Genomic DNA, 24,123 nt, shown 5'->3' with positions numbered 1-24,123 from the left:
ATAGGGCTCCTGCCTCCCCAGCACCCTATTTTGTAGATAAGACATGATGAGACAGAGAAGGGTGGAAAGCTTATAATAAATTCCTGAAATAATCTAGATTTTTCACTCTTCCAGGTCAGGGAAACTAGTGTAAAGTCTCAACCCAGAGACTGCTTCTGTTCAGCTACCAGCTGTGAAACCTACAGGGAAAAAAACAAACGTGTGTGTGTGTGTGTGTGTGTGTGTGTACAAGTACTTATGTGTTCAGGAAGGTGGAGGTGGAGCTGGAGGATACAAAACTTAGCCAGATGCTAATACCGATCTAATGGAGGAAAAAACAGTAACTTCAAAGGGGCTGAGTTAGAAATTATTCTTGGATCATTTACATGTGCAGCCAGTATAATCAAGCTGTTTCTTCACAGTCAGTTTTTCCAGGTTAGTGATACTGATAGAGAACCTTACCAAGTACAATTCAGACTTTGGAGGTTAGTGACTTGGGTAGCACTGGTACACAGTTTATAAATAGTCCCGCTGCAGAAGACAGGAGAAAGGTCTGTTGTGTGAAGACAGTAGCACTTACCAAAACAACAGCATCAAACAAAACAAAACAAAACAAAGAAACAGCTTTTGCTACGGAATTTACCATCTACTCATCTACCTAAGAAATGGACTTAAATATGTTGAGTCGCCACCCCTCCATCCGAAAAATTCCAACTTGGCGTTTTTCCCACTGATGTTTCCTTGACTCAGAAGCCTGTCGCCTGTTTCCACTGTGGGACCTTTGTGAAGACAGCATTCATTTTCTTGGATAGGCCACAGATGGGAAAGTGGATGGAGGGGAACAGTGGGGAGCCTGTGCCTTACTTAGGGCCAGAATCTTAAAAAGCAGGATGTTTGAGTTTGCTTAGAAATATTGGCATCCTATGTTCTTTCACTTATTATTTGTCACGATTGGCCATTATAATTTAACATTTATCAGGCAACCTTTAGTGTAAGCTGAGGAACTCTCACCTTCCTAGAATGTTTCTCTTTACAGTTGCCTTCTGCTTGCAATCACCTTTGTGACATCTCCACTATGGTCTGTGCTAGTCTGGCCCTGTGATCCACACCACATAGATGGCTGAACAAATGGTTGCTCTTACACATTTACTTAGTAAGTGCAAGGTTCTGGGAGGGATTGTAACATATTATCTTAGTATGTCTTTCCTGAAATGTGGTCAGGCAGAAGGAGCAGAGATTATTTTCATTTTTTTCAGATGAATAAACCTAAATTATTATAATGAGGGAGTATGTGATCAATTTCTGGATATATAATATTGAGCAAGTCACTTCATCTTCTTAGGTGTCAGTTTCTTCATTTGTGTCCTGTTGCTGTAAGGATTATTTGGTGTGATGCAAGAGGAAATACCTTTTAAATTATTATGAAAGGGATAGGGAGTGAAATGTCTTGTTATCCCAGGATTGTTATTTTATTCTGTTAACATATGCATGTTTCAAGCTTATAATAATAATAATTATTATAATATATTTAATAATATATTATAAATATATTAAATATATTAAATAATATATTTATATATTATTATATATGTATACATAAAATTAAATATATTTTATTATTATTATTATTATTATTATTATTATTATTATTATTATTATTTACCCTTCAACCATTCTTAACATTCTAGAACTGCTTAAGATCCCACAATACCTGAATATAGGTCTTATTGGAAAAGGTTAAACTTCTAAGAATAGTCACGTAAATTGACATCTAACTTCTCTTTTGCATTTTGAAGAATTTGGCCATCTCCTATTTGTTAATACTGCATCCTCTTTAGGTACGGGTCTTTGCTACTGTTGGACATATGTGATGCAGGCACAGTCTCAAGTTGGCAGATACCACAGTTTCCTTCTCAATATATAAAAGAATACTTGTGTTGGGATCATAGAGTAGCAACAACACCCATTGTTTGTATCCATTCCAGGAAGGTTAAATAGTTCCTGAATACTTTTTGAATTGCAAAATATAAGCTGCCACTTGCTCCTAGGGTTGAAATCAGTAGTGAACACATTTCCATCTACTAAAAAAAAATGGTTCTCGGCTAGGCTCTTTCTTGTATTCTCTCCTTCCCTGCAGCAACTTCTTTTTTCTAGAATCAATTTCTCTCACTTTCTTGTCTTTGGAAAATGGGGATCTGGCTTCTATGCTGATTCTAGCTCACATTGTTAACTATATCTGAATGCATACCATTCAAGTTTATAAATGACTTCCCTGTTCTCACATGCCAAATGATGACTAAATTATCATAAGTTGGTCTGAATGGAACATGGCATGTAATTGAATGCCAAGTAATGATGTCAACTTTCTTTGAATGATCTTCTGAAATTACCACAAATGCAATCACACAAAGCTAAACCAATAAGGGTATCTATAATACCATTTCACCCATTAACTCATGTATTCATTAATCAAATATTTACTGAGGATCTACTATGTGCCTTGTGCTGTGATTGGCATAAGAATACAGTGGTGAGAAAAGCAGATACACTCTTGTCCCTACAGAACACATCATTACTATACCAATGGCAATGACGTACTTGTTGTGGGTTCTCCAGTTTTTGTAGTGGGAACACTGGGCTTATGCTGTGGAGTAAGATATAACAATTCTACAAACCAGCAGAATAGGTCCACCCACAGCCAATGCTACTAGCAATGTTTAAATGACTAGCACATTTGCAATGGCTTCACACCCAGCACTCTATTTAGGAAGATTAATCTGACAACAAATGTATTGGGAAACCAGTTGGGGGTGCTCTTCTATATTCCTGGTGACAGGTAGTGAACTATTGATAATTGAAACACTGAAAACAAAAGAACAACTTCCAAAGAATTCTAGGAGCCATTCTTTACAAGGCCTGCTGCTAGAATAAATCATATGAAGGAGAAACATTAGGAAAAAAAATGATTTTGTTTAGAATGAATGAGAATTCCAGACTGGGAAAATGGTGGTGCCCTTAATACGAAACATTTGTTGAACACACTAAATGCCAGATTTCTGTGCTAAGCCCTTTAAATTGATTATGTCATTTAATCTTTACTACAACTCTGTGAAGTATCATTATATAATCCATTTCATTGATAAAGAAACTGAATTTCCAAGAGGTTAGATAACATGCTCGAAGTCAAATTCTAACCCAGGTAGTCAGTGTTTGTATTCTTAGCCACTATATTGTCTTACTGCCACTAAAGGAAATGGGAAAATCAAGAAGAGAGCTGGTTTTAAAACAGAAGAAAATAATCAGAATATTCTCTAGGGCAATGAAGCATGAATCTCCTCCCCATATTGCAAACAGTAATTCCTGCTTAGAATTTTATTCAGGACTAACCACGTTTGAAACCTTCTTAAGACTTTCCTAGCCTACCCATGACTATAGGCTACTGATCCTAAAGCATATTTGCATATTTCTTCTGAGTTCTCCAGTTGCTTCTGTCAACAATGAAGCAGCTACACAGAGAGCTGGCCAGCCATTGGTTTCTGGGTATAATTACAAAAGTTTGGTTTAGATATTTAAAGAGCCAGGCTATTTTCTAGGTCCACTTTTTTCCTGTACACATAGCTCAATCCTGGCAGCAGAGCTAGTGCTCCCTAGTGAAAGTAATAGAAGGCATTTGCTCTCTGGGATAGATTATTGTTTCTCTAGTCCATTTAACATTTTATCTGTAGGCTGAATGAGCTATGATAATAGGAGCATGCAATATTTTCTTAAATATGAGAAAAGATTCCATCATCCCATCACAATGCTGTGGTTATATAATCGAGGTTGAGAAGTTGTGTGCCACCCTAATTTATAAAAATCACTTTGCTTTTTTGCCACGTAGAACAACTAAGGACATCTGATAAAAAAGATTGCACTTTCAATGCACCTTTCTAAATTGTGTAAAATTTCTAATCTCATCTCAGACTATCTTTGGGGACTTTTAAAATAGCATTGTGGATTGGTATCTGAAAGGTCTTATGAGAACTAGAACACAGAAGTTCTTCATGGAACTTCTATGAAGTTCTAGTTCTGAGAAATGCAAGTGAGAAACTCACATCTAGTGCCAGTAATGCTTTTGTGAATACCCACTTGGTTCAGTTGCTCCATACTATAGCACCAAGTGATAGTAAAATGTCTTTGTGACAGATTCAAAGTTAGGTTCCCATTCAATGAAAGCACAGGCACTTGCATTTCTTATATATAATTGTTAAACCAAATATTCTTTTTACCCTCATGTTTGGTTTTGATTGTGTTTCAACATAACTGAAACAAAATTGTAGTTCCTAGTTTAAAGAACATAAAATCCAAAGTTGTTTTATGTTACATAATTTACCTTGATTGTTCCTGTTTTGCAGTTTTGTTTTTTATTTTAATTTTACTATTTTTATTTGACACTAACTACAATGCATTCATATCCCAAAGCCTCCAACTATTCTAAAGTATGATGGCATCTTGGTAATATAGAAGCCAGAAAGGCATACACAACAGAGGAATGCTCTAAGTTTATAGTCAGGTCAATGGCACATACTTGACTTCTTGTTATTCCCAAAAAAATTACATCAGACCATGGTTGGAAAACCTAGCTTTGAGAATCCCCCATTTCAAACTCAAGGTCCACAAAAGGTACTGTTTATACCTCAGTGTGGTTGCCAGTTTCTGTGCTAGTGCAAAAAGGGAGGTCCTGCATAGAGGAACACTGTAGTATGTGACAGCTTTTGTTCTGTTTTTCATGAATACATCAGTTATACTTCCTGATTTTCAAGTTAGGGAAATTATACTCTCAGAATTTTAACTTCTGTTTTAGCAGCTTAAATTTTAATGTCTCCACCTTATTGAGAAAAATCCTACAAACAAAAATATTGTCCACACACCTTGGGAAGAAAGGGGTGTCTTCTCCCATGTTCTGTTTATGTTGCAACTAACACAGAGCAAATGCCTCCTTTCCTCACATTTGGCATGAGGATTTATAATTTAAAAGATGCTACTAAATAGAGCAGATTAAAATAATAATAATAGCATCTATCAATGGAAATAGGTAATGATACAAATGTCAACAATTTTTCCAAATAAGGATAACTTTTTCCTCCCCCACTGACATGTTATTCCTTGACCTTTAAGCTTTAATAAGACCTCTTTAGTTGGACTGCTAAAGGCTTACTTCTGCACTCCTGTAAACCTTGCAAGGCAGCTATTAGGTATCTCATCCTGGTGTACCCTAATTCAGCTTCCCTTTTGGCACTCTTTTTGTGTTGAAACTTTTAGTTATGTGACGTTGGAACCTTACTTGGTACTTTATTTATGAAAAGCTTGAGAATAAATCTATTCTCAATTAACACCTAGAGTTTCTATTGAAGAAAAAGAAGGCTTACACACATAAGAAAAATGCATGTATACATAGGAATGACCAAGAAAATCAATTCACTTCTAAGAAAAATTTATTCTATGAAATTGTGAAGAAACAAGGAAGAGGATATAATGACTGATTAACAAGGATATTTGACAAATATGATGAATGTGCTGAGACTGTGGGCAAAGTATGATTCTGCCACCTGTACAGCAATATTTTCCAAAGACACCTCTGCAAGAAAATCATCAGAATTCTAAATCTGCAACACAAATGCACTAAAAATATCTCCCCAACAACTCAAAATAAAGTTATTTATAATTGTTTATATGTCCATGTTGGAAATTCAAAGAAACCAAAAACTTCTTCCACCAGATCAACTATGCACAAGATTTTTTTTCTCTCTCTCTTTCTTTCAATATCTTTCTCTCTTTCTGTGTGTGTGTGTGTGTTTGTGTGTGTGTGTGTGTTTTAATGAGCATATTTTCTTGAGTCCAGTTTCTCTAAATCACACCACCATATTGCGCATCCAAAGAAATTTTAACTGCAACCCTCCAAGGCACATCTAGTGTATTTTGTATTGAAGGTATATAGCGTAGGATAGTAAAGTTCTTCCCATTACACACTGCACTTTAAACTAAAAAAATATTGATACTGTTCTTAGTCCTTACTAGTATCATCTTCATTTTTGTGTTTTGTATGTGTGAGGGTGTCTGTGGAGTTTGCAGTTCTGATTTGCTTTCCTGATGAAAAATGGACAAAACCATTTTTTTATTTCCAACTTTTAAGTGTAGGGATACATGTGCATGTGTGTTACATAGGTAAACATGAGCCATGGTGGTTTGCTGCACTTCCCACTACCCAGGTATTAAGCTGAGAATCCATTAGCTCTTCTTTCTGATCCTCTCCCTCCTCCAACACCACATCTTCCAACAGGCCCCAGTGTGTGCTTTCCTCCCACAATGTGTCCATATGTTCTCATTATTTAGTTCCCACTTATAAGTGAGAATATGCTGTGTTTGTTTTTCTGTTCCTGCATTAGTTTGTTAAGGATAATGGCTTCCATCTCCATCCATGTCCCTGCAAAGGTCACGATCTTGTTCCTTTTTATGGCTGAATAGTATCTCATGGTATATGTATCACATTTTCTTTATCCAGTCTATCGTTGATGGGCATTTGGGTAGATTCCATGTCTTTGCTATTGTGAATAGTGCTGCAATAAACATATGCATGCATGTGTCATTATAGCAGAATGATTTATATTCCTTTGGGAATATTCCCAGTAATGGGATTGCTGGGTCAAATAGTATATCTGCCTCTAGGTCTTTGAGGAATCATCACAGTGTCTTCCACAATGGTTGAACTAATTTACACTCCCATCAACAGTGTGAAAGGGTTCCTTTTCCTCCACAACCTCGCCAGTATCTGTTGTTTCTTAACTTTTTAATGACAGCCATTCTGATTGGCATAAGATGGTATCTCATTGTGGTTTTGATTTGTACTTCTCTAATGATCAGTGATGTTGAGCTTTTTTTTCAAATATTTTTTGGCTACATGTATGTCTTCTTTTGAGAAGTGTCTGTTCATGTCATTTGCCCAATTTTTAATGGGATTGTTTGTTTTTTCTTGCAAAATTGTTTAAGTTCCTTGTAGACTCTGGATGTTAGATGTTTGTCAGATAAAAACATTGAAAAAAGTTTCTCCCATTCTCTAGGTTGTCTGTTCACTCTGATGACAGGTTTTTTTTGCTTAGCAGATTTTTAGTTAAATTAGGTCCCATTTGTCAATTTTTGCTTTGTTGCACTTGATTTTAGCATTTTCATCATGAAATCTTTGCCTGTGCCTATGTCCTGAATGGTATCGCCTAGGTTTTCTTCTAGGGTTTTTATAGTTTTAGGTTTTGCATTTAAGTTTTTAATCCATCTGGTGATGATTTTGTATATGGTATAAGGAAGGAGCCTAGTCTAAGTTTTCTGCATATGACTAGCCAGTTCTCCCAGCACCATTTATTAAATAGGGAATGCTTTTCACCATTACTTGTTCTTGTCACGTTTGTCAAATATCAGATGACTGTAGGTGTGTAGTCCTATTGCTAGGTTCTCTATTCTGTTCCATTGGTCAATGTGTCTGCAGAACCATTTCTAAGAGACAAATTGAGGTCCCGTGCTTTTGCAGTGACTGCACAGATTCTGGAACTCACTTTTGCCAATAAATAATGAAGTAGGTTTGCATGTTGATGCTATTTTAAATAATGCATTGTTCTATTAATCTCTTACCTCTATCAGCCCCTATCTTTCTTTAACTGGTTAGAGAAATTTTTATTGTAAAAACAAACAGAGAAATACAGGAAAAGCAAGTTTTACATCCATGCTTTTTAAAAGTAAATACAACACCATAAGTAGAATATTAACTAAATGAAACCAACAGTAAATATGTAACTATAGGATTAACAAATAGGGTTTATCCCAGGAATGCAAAGATGTTTCACATTTAAAAAATTCTCATTATAATTCACTATACTAGGAGATTAAGAAGGAAAATACATACAATGAAATAAGTCAATTCTAGTAAACTGTTTTTTTTTTTTAGCCCTTGTCTGACTCACCTTTGCATCCTTGGCAGTGCTTAGACCATTGCCTGTTACAAAGAGGAGACTCAATATAATTTTTTAATTGAATTGAACCCATTAGTCATTAGCAATTGTTTATCTCTGGGAAGAAACAAGGAGAAAAATAAGTGGAAAATTAAGGGGAGACTATTCTGCTTATGCTATTTCATTATTTTAATTCACCAATCAACAAATCTCCACTGAGCTTTTTTTTATGTGCCCGACTCTCTGCTATGCAGAACATTCAGAAATATGAAGGATACTATCTACCCTAAAGATATTTAAAATCTTCTGCAATAGAATAATTATTTGTTCAGTCTACATAGAATGGCATTAGTTTTACACTCCTTATTTAATTTGATGCCATAAAACCTCTGTCTTCATCTGGGTAGAGTTCTCAGCTCCTATTGACAGATGAAGAAACTGAGATTCTAAGTGGCTAAGACTTGCGCAGTCACACAACTGGGAGGTAGCTTGGGCCAGAACGTAGGTATCTTAATTCTAGGTTTAGTTTTCTATCCACCACACCATGCTGCCTCAGTATATAACAGGTGTCCCTCGCCTTTCACTGCCAGTATCATATATTATCAGTAACAGTCTGAAAATGTGATCTTATAGTGCTTGCCATTTGAGGACTCCATCTCACTAAGGTATTTCATGTAAACCAATACCAATGCCATGAAATTTTCCAAAGCAGACCATAAGTTTGTAAGAGAGATCCCATATATAGTCATGAAGACACTCTATTTTTAATTACAACGTAGCTACACATAGCCCCAGTGGTCAAGACAATGTTCCTTGTTTTGAGTAAATGGAAACAACTTCAGCCTTGCTGGAGTAATGAAGAATATAACCAATTATATCTTAGAATGAGGACCTAGTTAGTATTCCTTATCTCTCTCTTAATCATTGAGATAGTCTAGAGTAACTGTTACAAGCACAAATTTTGGGGTCTTTCTCAGAAGTTTCTCAGCAGACTTTCCTTGGTGTCTTGTTGGCCCATATGTTCATTCTTAAATCAATTATTGGCAAAAGAAATGGAACTCCCATGATTGGCTTAGCCTATTCAAAGGTCATTCTTAGGTCTGAGGAAATACCAGGTTTTGTGGGGTAAACAAAATCGGGTTTCTTGTAACTAGGAAGAAGAAGGGGAATAACTATATGGGAGGCAACTAAGAATCCACCTATGGTTCTTGGCTTCAAGAGGAAAAGGAGAAAGACAAAGGAGAGAAGAACAAAGAAGCAGAAGGTGGCTGGGAGCAGTGGCTCACACCTGTAATCACAACACTTTGGGAGCGCGAGACGGGTGGATCCCCTGAGGTAAGGAGTTCAAGACCAGCCTGGCCAACCAACATGGTGAAACCCCGTCTCTACTAAAAATACAAAAATTAGCCAGGTGTTGTGGCAGGCACCTGTAATCCCAGTTACTTGGGAGGCTGACACAGGAAAATCACTTGAACCCAGGAGGCGGAGGCTGTGGTGAGCAGAGATTGTGCCACTGCACTCCAGCCTGGGTGACAGAGCAAGACCTTGTCTACAAAAGAAAAAAAAAAAAAAAAAAAGAAGCAGAAGGAAAAGAAAAAATTATAAAAACATTATCTCTAATGAAATTATATGAAGTCAAGTGAGTAAATCATTGTGACTTTGGGACTTTTATTTATTTATTTATTTGAGATGGAGTCTTGCTCTGTCGCTCAGGCTGGAGTGCAGTGGCATCAACTCAGCTCACTGCAACCTCTGCCTGCCGGGTTCAAGGGATTCTCCTGCCTCAGCCTCCCAAGTAGCTGGGATTACAGGTGCGTGCCATCATGCCGGGCTAATTTTTTTTATTTTTAGTAGAGACGGGGTTTCATCATGTTGGTCAGGCTGGTCTTGAACTTCTGACCTTGTGATCTGCCCATCTCGGCCTCCCCAAGTGCTGGGATTACAGGCGTGAGCCACTGCACCTGGCCAACTTTGGAACATTTTAAGCGGAGAAACTATCCAGATATTATTATTTTAGGCTTCAATTTTAGATCTTTACATTTTGTATATAAGTCACTTTCATTATAATAATGCTTGTTTTAAATAATATAAAATACCTTTGGCTCTTCAATTCATGGTCTTTTGGCACTTCCTTTCTTACAAGTACTGCTACAAGAAATACAGATTCAGATGGATGAATGAAGAAATACAGTTGTTTTGGTTTCAGGAAAAAAAAAATTAAAACTATTTTAGATGTATAGTTGACAAAGTGACAAATTACTAAGTTTTTCAACAATGTTAGTGATACGAATCCTCCATGTTAAACTCTGTAGCAGTTCATTTTTTAAAATATTGTTTTCTTAATTTTTAAAGTCACAAATTGACTATTATATTTAATAGACAAAATAACCTAAAATCAAGATTTATATTTTAGGTATTAGAAGCAAATTATTCTTTTATGCTTTTATTGCTTTTATTGCTAAATTGACATACAATAATTGTACATATTTATGGGGTTCAGGGTAATATTTTAATATTTTATACAATGTATAATGATCATACAAAGGAAATTAACATATTTATCACCTGAAATATTTACCTTGTGTGTGTTGGGGGTATTGAAAAGTCACTCTTCTAGCTATTTGAAAATATACATTAAATTGTTCATGTAGCACCCTATAGTGCTATAAAACACTAGAGCATATCCTTTCTATCTAGCTGTACTTTAGTATCCATTTACCAACACTTGGTTACCTCTCCTTAAATTGTTTTGTAAAAGTCTTTTAACAACAAGAAACTTTGGTCAAAGTTTTTCTCCATTTTGTTTTGTTTTGTTTTTTTCCCTTGGAAGAAGATATACTTTACTAATCTCAGCCAAAATTTAAAAAAAAATGCTCAATTTAGCTTTAAATTCAGAAACTATGAAGAGTGCTTCTTTTGTTTTCTTTTCTCTCTTTCTCTTTTTTTTTTTCCAGACAGAATTTCACTCTAATTGCCCAGGCTGGAGTGCAATGGCGTGATCTCGGCTCATGGGAACCTCTGCCTCATACATCCAAGCGATTCTCCTGCCTCAGCCTCCCAAGTAGCTGGGATTACAGGCATTTTGTATTTTTAGTAGAGACGGGGTTTCTTCATGTTGGTCAGGCTGGTCTCCAACTCCCAACCTCAGGTGATCCACCAGCCTTGGCCTCCCAAAGTGTTGGAATTACAGGCTGAGCCACCGCTCCCGGCCAAGAGTGTTTCTTAAAGTAGCAACATTTTAACTATCTGCAGATAACACTGGTAACAGCTTCTGCTTCTGTTTAATTTCATAACCCAGGAAAGAAAAGTTTGCTCTTACTCATGGCTCAAATTCATTACCTTAATATGGAATCTCCTCCCTTACCTCTAAGAGGAGCAAAGTGGAGGAAAAACAGGTTGAGTAACAAGGAATAAGGTGGGGACCAAGCTCCTAAGGATTCAGAATGCTTTCTCTAAAGCAGATTATCCAGCCTTGCATAAGAGCATTTTTCCTCAAAATGGGTGTTGTCAAAGCTGAAACAATCTCTTTAAGTAGAGATTTAATATATTAATATTGAGTTAGAATCTTTGTACAAGTTCAAAAATTTAGAAGCACGTGGTTAGGGCCTGCTAGTAGAAGCCAAGACCATATACAGAGTGCAGTTTAAAAGGCTCTTTCTGTAAGCAAATAGGATCCTTTCACTATGAATTTTATGGCTTTTCACAGGCTGATATTCAACTAGTATCCAGAGTAAGAACTGTTGTTACCGGATGAGTGATAGATTACTATTGTGATATCTATTAATCAAATAAAGAGTACCTTATATCTTTTCTTGTAGTATTTTCAGAATTTTCTCTTAGATGGGCCAACTTGCTGGGGCAGGACAGTGGATTTAGGAAGACTCCACAGTAGACCGGAAAGTTAGGACATGTAAGCAAAATATCTGAGGCGTAAAGCAGTAGGAGTCAGAGGTCAGCATTGGAGAGGCCCAGGAGCAGTTCTTGAAGACTAGCTTCTTGTATAACTTACATTGTTCAATCTGTATTTCAGCTGGGTTATTGAATAATGGGCCTTTGCCCCTTAGTCTTTGTATGCTGCATTTTCTATTATGTCAAATGTTAATATTCCAAAATCTGAAGAACTAGAGTATCAATAAGGAAAGGCAAATGAGACAGGGATCCAATTCTAGGATGTAAGGAATTATACGAACTGACCTTTTTGATCAGAATAGACCTAACAATGAGGCTGATGATGCTGTTTCACCAGATTTGGGCTACTATATTGATCTTAAAAACTTCAGAATAAATAAATAGAGCTTCCTCTTTTTTTTTTTTTTTTTTTTCAGGCTAAGCTAATAAAATAGAATATTATTTAATAGACCGACCAAGGAATTAAGGGGCTTTTCCTTTCATTAAGTTTTTTCCCTTAAAACATCTTAGCCCCAGAGGGAGGAGCCAAAATGGCCTATTGGAAGCAATTGCAGTCCCTGGCACTCACAGTGAGGAATGAAAGGAGCGAGTGAATTCAGCACCTTCAACTGAGATACTTGGGTTCTCACATTGGGATTGACTAGGCAAACAACTGGACTCATGAAGAGCGAAGAGAAGCAGGGTGGGGTGATGGCCCAACCAGGAATGGCATGGAGCCAAGGGAACTCCCACCCCCAGCCAAGGGAAGTGGTAAGTGATTGTGTGACCCCACCCAGGAAACCACACTTCTCCCACAGGTCTCTGCAACTCGAGGATCATCCTCTTGTGAGTCCAAGCCACCCAGGCCTTGGGTCCAACACTCAGAGCTGTGTGGAGTCTCAGTAGAGTGGTCCCCCAGGCACACACAGAGTTTTCCATATTCTAGCCTCAGGATGCTCGGCAAAGTGAGAGATCCTTCCATGCATGTCCCTAAGAAGGGGGCTGAGTCTGGGGAGCCAAGTGATACTGTTCTGTGAGTCCCAATTCCACAGCACCTTGCAGATTGAGAACTACTGTCTTGGAGTTTCAGCTGGACAGTGGCAGCAGGCTAGAGTCTGCCTGAGTCTGGACAGAGTTTCTTGGGGGAGAGGCAGCCATCATCTTTGTAGTTCAGTAGACTTAGTTCTTTCAGCCTGCAGATTTTGAAGAATACAGGTGATACAGACAAGGAGGGGCCCCCACAGCGCAGCACAGCTGCCTTGCCAGATCATGGCCAAACTACTTCTTTAAGAGGTCATACCCCAATACATTTCTCCTCACTGGGCAAGGCCTCCCTGTGAGTGCTTCAGCCACTCCAGCAAAGGTTCTACAGACAGAGCTCTGATCTCTCCCAGGGATGAAGCTACTTGGAGGAGGGGCAGCCACATCTCAGTGGTTTGGTAGACTCAGCCATTCCACTCTAGTGGCTTTGGAGAATACACACAGTCCAGACATGGCAAAGTCCTGCCCAGTGAAGCGAACTTGCTCTTCCAAAGGGCAGTCAGACTGCTTCTTTGTGCAGGTCCTTGATTCCATTTCTCATGACTAGGTGAGACTTCCCAGAAGGGGTCTTCAGCCACATCCTATAGGTGCATTTGGGCTGTCCACAAGTCAGTGCGCCCCTGGGACGGAATTACCAGAGGAAGGACAAGTCTGCTGTCTTTGCTGTTTCATAGCCTTCACTGGTGATACCTCCAGGTATGGGAAAAAGGAAGGCAACTAGGGTCTGAAGCAGATCTCTAGCCAACTGCAGCCACCCTACAGAAGAGTGGCCTGGCTGATTAAAAATGAATAACAACAAAAGCAAAAAACCAGAAAAGAGCAACAACATCAAGATCAACAACAACAACAAAAAACCCTCAAAAAAAAATCAAAGGTCAGCAACCTCAAAGATCACAAGTAGATAAGCCCAAAAAGATGAGAAAAAAAGTCAACACAAGAATGCTGAAAACTCAAGAAGCCAGAGTGCCTCTTCTTTTCCAAATGAGCACAACAGCTCTTCAGCAAGGGTGCAGAATTTGGCTGAGGAAGTGATGGCTGAATTGACATAATTACACTTCAGAATGTGGGTAATAATAAACTTTGCTAAGCTAAGGGAGCATATTGTAATCCAATGCAAAGGAGCTAAGGCTCATAATAGAAAAAAATATAGGAGCTAGTAGCCAGAATAGTCAATTTATAGGGGAACATGAAGGACCTGATGGAGCTAAGAAACACATAACAAGAAAGTCACAATGCAATCACAAGTATCAGTAGCAGAATAGACCAAGAGGAGGAAAGAATCACAGAACTGGAAATCTATCTTTCTGAAGTAAGACAGATAGACAAGAATGAAGAAGAAAGAATGAAAAGGAATGAACAAAACCTCTGAGAACTATGGGATTATGTAAAGAGACTGAACCTATTCTTGATTGAGGTACCTGAAAGAGACAGTGAGAATGGAACCAAGTTGGAAAAAATACTTCAGGATATCATAGGGGAGAAGTCTCCCAACCTAGCAAGACAGGCCAACACTCAAATTCAGGAAATTCAGAGAACCCCAGCAAGATACTCCACCAGAAGATCAATCACAAGACACATAAGGATCACATTCTCTAGGGTCAAAATTAAATAAAAAATGGTAAGCGCAGCTAAAGAGAAAGGCCAGGTCACCTACAAAGGGAAGCCCATCAGACTAACAGCAGACCTCTCGATGGAAACCCTGCAAGGCAGAAGAATGGCAGTCAGTATTTAGCATTCTTAAAGAAAAAAATTTCTAACCCAGAATTTCATATCCAGCCAAACTAAGCTTCATAAGCAAAGGAGAAATAAAATCCTTTTCAGATAAGCAAATACCAATGGAATTTGTCACCACAAGGCCTGCTTTGCAAGAGCTCCTGAAGGAAGCACTAAATATGGAAAGGAAAAACATTACCAGCCACTACAAAAACACGCTGAAGTACACAGACCAGTGATACTATGAAGCAACCACATAAAGAAGTTTGCAAAATAACCAGCTAGCATCATGATGATAGGATCAAATTCATACCTAACAATACTAACCTTAAATGTAAATGGGCTAAATGCTCCAATTAAAAGACACAGAATGGCAAGCTAGATAAAGAGACAGGACTCATAGGTATTCTGTCTTCACGGGACTGGTCTCACTTGCAAAGACACACATAAGCTCAAAATAAAGGAATGGAAGAAACTTTACCAAGAAAATGGAAAACACCCAAAAAGCAGGGATTGAAATTCTAGTTTCTGACAAAACAGAATTTAAAACAAGAAAGATTAAAATAAAATAAAAAAAAAAGGCAAAGGCATTACATAATGTTAAAACAGTCAATTCAACAAGAGGAGCTAACTATTCTAAATATATATGCACCCAATACAGGAGCACCCAGATTCATAAAGCAAGGTCTTAGAGACCTACAAAGAGACTTAGACTTCCACACAAAAATAGTGTAAGACTTTGACACCCTACTGACAAAATTAGACAAATCATCAAGAGAGAAAATTTAAAAAGATATTGAGGACCTGATCAAACAAACCTGATAGATATAAACAGAACCTTCCTCCCCCAAACAACAGAATATATACTATCATTGCTACACAGCACCTACTATAAAATTGATCACAAAATTGGAAGTAAAAGATTCCTCAGCGATGCAAAAAAACTGAAACCATAACAAACAGTCTCTCAGATCACAGCACAATCAAATTAGAACTCAAGATTAAGATATTCACTTAAAACCTCACAACTGCATGGAAATTGAACAACCTGCTCCTGAATGACTCCTGGGTAAATAATAAAATTGAGGCAGAAATCAAGAAGTTATCTGAAACCTCGGAGAACAAAGAGACAATGTACCAAAATCTCCGGGATGCAGCTAAAGCAGTGTTGTTAAGAGGGAAATTCATGGCACTAAATACCCACATTAAAAAACTAGAAAGATCTCAAGTTAACAACCAAACATCTCAACTAAAAGAACTACAGAACTGAGAGCAAACACACCCAAAGGCTACCAGAAGACAAGAAATAACCAGGATCAGAGATGAACTAAAGGAGATAGAGACATAATGAACCATTCAAAAATTCAACAAATCTAGGAGATTAAAAAAAAAAATAGATAAACTGCTAGCTAGAATAATAAAGAAGAAAAGAGAGAAGAATCAAATAAACACAATCAAAATGATAAGGGGGATATCACAACTGACCCCACAGAAATAAAAACAACAGGGAATACTATAAACACCACCTCTATGAACATAAACTAGAAAATCTAGAAGAAACAGATGCATTTCTGAACACATACACTCTTTCAAGTATGAAACAGGAGGAAATTGAATCCCCAAATGTTCCAAAAACGAGTTCTGAAGTTGAGGCAGTAATAAATAGCATACCACCCCAAAAAAAAAACGGCCCAGAACCAGAGAGGATACACAGCTGAATTCTAACAGAGGTACCAAGAAGAGCTGGTACTATTTCTACCTAAAATATTCAAAAAAAAAAATGAAAAGGAGGGACTCCTTCCTAACTCATTCTATGATGCCAGCATAATCCTGGTACCAAAATTTGGCAGATATACAATACAACAACAACAAAAAAAGAGAAGTTCAGGCCAATATCCTTGATGAACATCAATGCAACAATTCTCAATAAAATACTGGCAAAACGAGTCCAGCAGCATATCAAAAAGCTTATCCACCACAACCAAGTTGGCTTCATCCCAAGATGCAAGGTTGAGTCAACATAGGCAAATCAATAAATGTGACTCATCACATGGACAGAACTAAAGACAAAAACCACATGACTCTCTCAATAGATGCAGAAAAGGCCTTCAATAAAATTCAACATTGCTCATCAGGGATATTGGTCTAAAATTCTCTTTTTTTGTTATGTCTCTGCCAGGCTTTGGTATCAGGATGATGTTGGCCTCATAAAATGAGTTAGGGAGGATTCCCTCTTTTTCTATTGATTGGAATAGTTTCAGAAGGAATGGTACCAGCTCCTCCTTGTACCTCTGGTAGAATTCAGCTGTGAATCCATCTGGTCCTGGACTTTTTTTGGTGGGTAGGCTATTAATTGTTGCCTCAATTTCAGAGCCTGCTATTGGTTTATTCAGGGATTCAACTTCTAGGTAGTACCATTCAGGACATAGGCATGGGCAAGGACTTCATGTCTAAAACACCAAAAGCAACGGCAGCAAAAGCAAAAATTGACAAATGGGATCTAATTAAACTAAAGAGCTTCTGCACAGCAAAAGAAACTACCATCAGAGTGAACAGGCAACCTACAGAATGGGAGAAAATTTTTGCAACCTACTCATCTGACAAAGGGCTAATATCCAGAATCTACAAAGAACTCAAACAAATATACAAGAAAAAAACAAACAACCCCATCAAAAAGTGGGGAAAGGATATGAACAGACATTTCTCAAAAGAAGATATTCATACAGCCAACAGACACATGAAAAAATGCTCATCATCACTCGCCATCAGAGAAATGCAAATCAAAACCACAATGAGATACCATCTCACACCAGTTAGAATGGCAATCATTAAGAAGTCAGGAAACAACAGGTGTTGGAGAGGATGTGGAGAAATAGGAACACTTTTACACTGTTGGTGGGATTGTAAACTAGTTCAACCATTATGGAAAACAGTATGGCAATTCCTCAAGGATCTAGAACTAGATGTACCATATGACCCAGCCATCCCACTACTGGGTATATACCCAAAGGATTATAAATTATTCTACTACAAAGACACATGCACACGTATGTTTATTGCGGCACTATTCACAATAGCAAAGACTTGGAATCAACCCAAATGTCCATCTGTGACAGACTGGATTAAGAAAATGTGGCACATATACACCATGGAATACTATGCAGCCATCAAAAAGGATGAGTTTGCGTCCTTTGTAGGGACATGGATGCAGCTGGAAACCATCATTCTTAGCAAACTATCACAAGAACAGAAAACCAAACACCACATGTTCTCACTCATAGGTGGGAACTGAACAATGAGATCACTTGGACTCGGGAAGGGGAACATCACCCATTGGGGCCTATCATGGGGAGGGGGGAGGAGGGAGGGATTGCATTGGGGAGTTATACATGATATAAATGATGTATTGATGGGTGCTGACGAGTTAATGGGTGCAGCACACCAACATGGCATAAGTATACATATGTAACAAACCTGCACGTTATGCACATGTACCCTAGAACTTAAAGTATAATAAAAAAAAAAAGAAAAAAAAAAGAAAAGAGAAAAAGAAAAAAAATTCAACATTGCTTTATGATAACAACTCTCAATAAACTAGGAATTGAAAGGTCCTACCTCAAAATAATACAAGTCCCATATGACAAACCCACAGCCAAAATCATACTGAATGTGCAAAAGCTAGAAGCATTCCCCTTGAAAACTGGCAAAAGACAAAGATGCTCTCTCTCACCACTCCTACACAACATAGTATTGAAAGTTCTGGCCAGGGCAATCAGGCAAGAGAAAGAAATAAAGTGTATTGAAATAGGAAGGCAGAAAGTCAAAGTATCTTTGTTTGCAGATGACATGATGCTATAACTAGAAAACTCCATCATATCAGCCAAAAGCTGCGCAAGCTGATAAGCAACTTCAGCAAAGTGTCAGTATACAAAACCAATGTGCAAAAATCACTAGCTTTCCTATACACTAACAGGCAAGCAAAGAACCAAATTATGAATGAACTCACATTCATGATTGCTACAAAGAGAATAAAACACCTAGGAATACAGCGAACAAGAGATGTGAAAAAACCTCTTCAAGGAGAACTACAAATCACTGCTCAAAGAAATCAGAGAGAACACGAACAAATGGAAAAACATTCCAGGCTCACAGATAGGAAGAATCAATATTGTGAAAATGGATATACTGCCCAAAGATATTTATAGATTCTATGATATTCCTATTAAACTACCATGGACATTCTTCACAGAAGTAGAAGAAACTACTTTAAAATTCATGTGGGACCAAAGAACCGGAATAGCCGAGAAAATCCTAAGCATAAAGAACAAAGCTGTAGATATCAAGCTAAATGACTTCACACTATTCTACAAGGCTACAGAAACCAAAACAGCATGATACTGGTACAAGAACAGACACATAGACCAATGGAACAGAATAGAGAACTCAGAAGTAAGACCTCACACTTACAACCATATGATCTTCGACAAATCTGACAAAAAAAAAAAAAAAAAAAAAAAAAAAAAAAGGGAAAAAGATTCCCTATTTAATAAATTGGTGCTGGGAGAAATGGGTAGCTATATGCAGAAAATTGAAACTAGACCCCTTCCTTACACCTAAAATAAAAACTAACTCAAGATAGATTAATCACTTAAATGTAAAACCCAAAACTTTATAAACTCTAGAAGAAAATGTAGGCAATGCTATTCAGGACATAAGCAGGGGCAAATATTTTGTGAGGAAAATGCCAAAAGTAATGGTGACAAAAGCAAAAATTGACCAATGGTGTCTAATTAAACTAAAGAGCTTCTGTAAGGCAAAAGAAAATATCATCAGAGGAGTAACAGACAACCTACAGAATGGGAGAAAATTTTTGCCATTCATCCATTTGACAAAGGTCTAATATCCAGAGTCTACAAGAACTTAAACAAATTTACAAGAAAAAAAAAAAAAACACATTAAAAAGCAGGCAAAGGAATTTAACAGACCTTCCCAAGAGAAGACATACATGTGGCCATGTATGTCTTGAAAAAAACTTAACATCACTGATTATTAGAGAAATACAAATCAAAAGCACAATGAGATTCCATCTCGCACCAGTCAGAATAGCGATTATTAAAAAGTAAAAATACAACAGATGCTGGTGAGATTGTAGAAAAAAAGGAATGCTTTTACACTTTTGGTGAAAGTGTAAATTAGTTCAACCGTTGTGGAAGAGAGTGTGATGACTCCTGAATGACCAAGAGGCAGAAATACCATTTGACCCAGCAATCCCATTACTAGGTATATACCCAAAGAAACATAAATCATTCTATTATAAAGATACATGCATATGCATATTCATGGCAGCACTGTTCATAATGGCAAAAAAACTGGAATCAAACTAAATGTCCATCAATGATATATTGGATAAAGAAAATATGGTACATATACGCTATGGAATACTATACAGCCGTAAAAGGAAACAAGATCATGTCCTTTGCAGGGACATGGATGGAACATCACGTCATTATCCTTAGCAAACTAATGCAGGAAGAGAAAATCAAACACCGCATGTTCTCACTTATAACTGGGAGGTGAATGATGAGAACACATGGACACACTGGGAGGAACAACGCAGATTGGGGCCTGTGGGGGATTGGGGAATGGAGAGCATCAGGAAGAATAGCCAACAGATGCTGGGCTTAATACCTAAGTGATGGGATGACCTGTGCAGCAAACCACCATGGCACATGTTTACATATGTAACAAACCTGCATATCTGGCACATGTACACCTGAACTTAAATGAAAGTTGAAAAAAGGGAATATAAAAGTGAAATAACTTATCAGCTGAAAAAAATACTTTTTTTTTTTCTTTTAGAGCTTGAATCCTCCATTCCAAATGCAGAAATAAATCTACCACCTTTGCTTTGTGATCTAGGAAATAATACTATTTTATTCGAAAATTAATAGCTTTTTTCCTTTTCTATATGTTTATCATTAGACGACTCTCCCATCCTCCTTCATACCCAACCCAGCAAATTCTTGAGAGTGTGTGGAGGGAACAGTTGGCCACAAAGCTTAATGAAATTTCAGTTCACTCCTTTTTCTCCTTTTTTCTAGACAAATCCCAAGGAGAAACTATTGTGTGCACATCTTTTCTTTCCAGTTTGTTTCTCCTCGGCCTCCCCCTCCCCATACAATGCCTGCCAGAAGAGTACATAGAGTAGGCTTTCTTCATGTGTACAAAAGCCTCATGTCAATCACTGAGGGCCCAACTAAGACTCCAGGCCTTGATTTCTGTGTCCATTAGTATTTTAAGCAGTGTTAGCAGTTATGATGAGGAGGGTTCCATCAGAACTACAAGCCTTTGTATGTCCTTCCTGCCACTTGTGTGACTTATGCTTGATATTGGTACTCTCTGCACATAGATTTGGATGCTGAATGACAGGCTTGGACCCCCTGGTCTTTATATGCTTCTCCTTCCCTTATGGCAAGAGTTAGTATAGCTAAACCTGTTTACCATTTCACGGCCCTACTACCTGTAAAAGGGATGTTTGCTTAGGCAAGAGGAATTTGTACTTTTCCATCATGTATTTTCTGCTAGAAAATCTGGGAGCTGATGCTTCTGCTTCTCTGCGATTTTCCCTTTCCTTGCTGGTGGCTTGACATTTATCAATATAATTTTATTAAAATTGGTGGGTATATTTTAGAGCTAGAGAAAATAAATTTGGGTAAAAACGTCTAAATTGTGAATTCTAATCATTCCTAATAGCACAGAAAAAGACCCCAAACCTCCAATTAAAGGTCCTGACATGACTAAACATCTATATAAAGACAAGATTATTGTTACAAATGTACTTGTGCCTTCTCAAGGAAGGTACTACCAAAATAGCTATGTTTGAAGGATTTGCTCTTTTGAAAACAGACAGCAAAAGAATGGGACCTTATAGAATCATGAAATGTCAGAGCTGGCACTGAACTTAGAAGCTTGGTTCATCTTTCTCTCTGGCTGTCTAGCAAAGGAGTACCTTGCACAATGTTCCTAGTCAGCAGGAAAGCAAGACTGGAAGTTCCTGTTCCCTCAGCTTCACATAGAGCTCTTTCTACTGCACTCTGTAACCTCCTGGGTTTATCATCTCTCTCTGTCCCAGTTGTTACTCCCTCCTCCCCCCCCAAAAAAAAAACTTTTTACAGATAATCAAACAAGAAAATAATAAATGTCTTTGTCTATGCTATATCATTTTCTTTTTTTATAATCAGTTTTTCATTTCAGGAACTTTCTCTTGATGGAGGGTTTTTTTTTTTTTTTTTTTTTTTTTTTTTTTTTTTTTTTTTTTTTTTTGGTTTGGTTTGGTTTTTGTTTGTTTGTTTGTTTATTCTCTCAGAGTTTAGGACCAGTGAAGTCTATAACCTGTATGAAAGGATTTTTGTTTTATTTTTCATAGTTTTTCGTTCAGCATGACCAATACTGTAGATGGGCAAACAGTAACAACTAGCGCTGCTCAGAGACTGGCTGGTAACAATAAATAAACCAGTGTGAGGTACGGTCATTGAAATATGCAGTCTGGCCTTCAGCCTAACCCAGTGTCACATTATGATGATTTACTCAGGGTCACAATGAGCAGAGATGCTGCTATCATCTTCCCTTGGCCATCTAACATTATTCTGGCTTCAGTGCTCACTAGAAATTATCTGAGTTTTCCCCCTCTTATTCTACCAGGTGCTCTTCATTCACCCGTCCATACTCCTTTACTCCCTCCATCCCCACAGAATCTGGTAGATTAAGACATACTGGCTGAATGCTGACCATGTGGAAGCAGCCTCAGTCATGTCTACCGTGGCCTGAAAATGTGTCCCAAAGCTTTGTTAACATGACACTAACTGATGGATCATATAAGTTAGGGATATGAATTCTAAGTTTCTCTTTTACTTATTTACTTATTCACTATGTACCTATTTATTACTGAGTCGAAACAGCAATTTTCACAGAAGTAGATATTTTGGTTGACATGTTTTTCTTTTCATGCCTGACCCACAAAAGAGATTTTATAAATCATTATGTCACACCATTTGAATGCCCTCTGGTCATATTTTTAAAAGACCTTGTGATGAGAGGCCCCAACACATGGAATAGAAAGACTATAAAAACTACAGAATATTTGGCGTAGAAATGATGCATTATTTCATGTTTCTAGTAGAAACCAGGACCTCAGTAATCATACCCCTTGGCTAAGTTCAATGATATATGTTAAGGAAACTGTCACCCTCCAGTCACATTGCATATTGTTACTCCTAAACAGAGTAAGGCAACCTAGAAACTTCGGAAGAAAATGCTAATGTGAAAAATGAGTTTTGCCAAAGAAAGAGTAGTGGGCAAACTCAGGCTTCAAACCCTCCATTCAGGAACCCTCTGAGGGCCTCAGTTTTATCCTCTACAAAATGAGAAGATGGGCCTGTGAATCTCTTCTCCTAAGATATAATTTGCTTCTGTCTTCCTTGATTACAAACTCTGTAGTTGCTCCATATGCTGGACTGTAGCTTAAAGTCTATAGATATTAACTACGGAGCTACAAATACTTTTCATAATGATTAGAGTGGAAACCAGTTTTTTTTCTACATGCTAGTGTCTAATTTTCTCAGGATTGTAGGGTGTCTAAGTTTCTTGGGAGGCATTGTGAAACACTTGGAAGTAAAGAAAGTACAAAAAATAATTCAAAAATATTTGAACTGAAAGTAGGAGCCAACAGCACTTTTATCAAGTTGTGAGAAAGACTGTTAGGAAATCAAACAATGACTTTTCTTTCCTTCACCCCATATCCAATCGGTCACCATATTCTGCCAAGTATTCTCAGACAATATATCTCACGTCTGTTATTTTCCATTTGCTGTGCTACCATTTCCACTGAAGCCTTCTATCAATTTTCTGTGGGCATATTTTGAAAGCCCCTTGAGTGTTCTCTCTGCCTGTTTCTGTCCATCTTTGCCTATTATATTAACCTTATAGAAATGCAACGTACTTTAAAGAAAAAATGAAGAAGAGACTTCTTCTTCAGTGGCTCTCTATTTCTCCTGGGAATAAGGTAAAACCTCATTTGTCTTAAAATTAAAGCTACTTATGCTTTGGCCCCAATTTTAATTCTTTGGCCTTAACTTTTGCTGCCCCCCTCATACCTCACAAGTATCTTTCTCTCCAGTCAAACAGTTTTATTGACTATGTCCTAAACACAGCTTCCAGTTTCCACTGCTACCACCAAGCTTTTGCCAGTCTTTTTACTTCCTTGGAAATACCCAATCTTATTGCCTTTCCCTCTGCAACCTCCACCCATGCTTCCTAGTACCCTCTCAATTTTATTTTTTTCTTAAAGCATTCTCAAGACACTAAACCTGAAGTGATCTCTTTTTCTTTTAATTCCTTTAACAATTGTTCACTTGGTCATGAATCTTCAATTGCCTTCTTATTAAATTACATACTTGTAACTTTTTATTATAGAAACAGTACAACATAGAAGAATTGTTTAAGAAAGGGGAGGGTGTTTGAGGAAGGC

This window comes from Rhinopithecus roxellana, chromosome 7 (assembly GCF_007565055.1).
Source record: "Rhinopithecus roxellana isolate Shanxi Qingling chromosome 7, ASM756505v1, whole genome shotgun sequence".
In the NCBI taxonomy this organism is placed as follows: Eukaryota; Metazoa; Chordata; class Mammalia; order Primates; family Cercopithecidae; genus Rhinopithecus; species Rhinopithecus roxellana.
The sequence above is the reverse complement of the archived record's forward strand: the minus strand, read 5'-3'. Positions refer to the sequence as shown.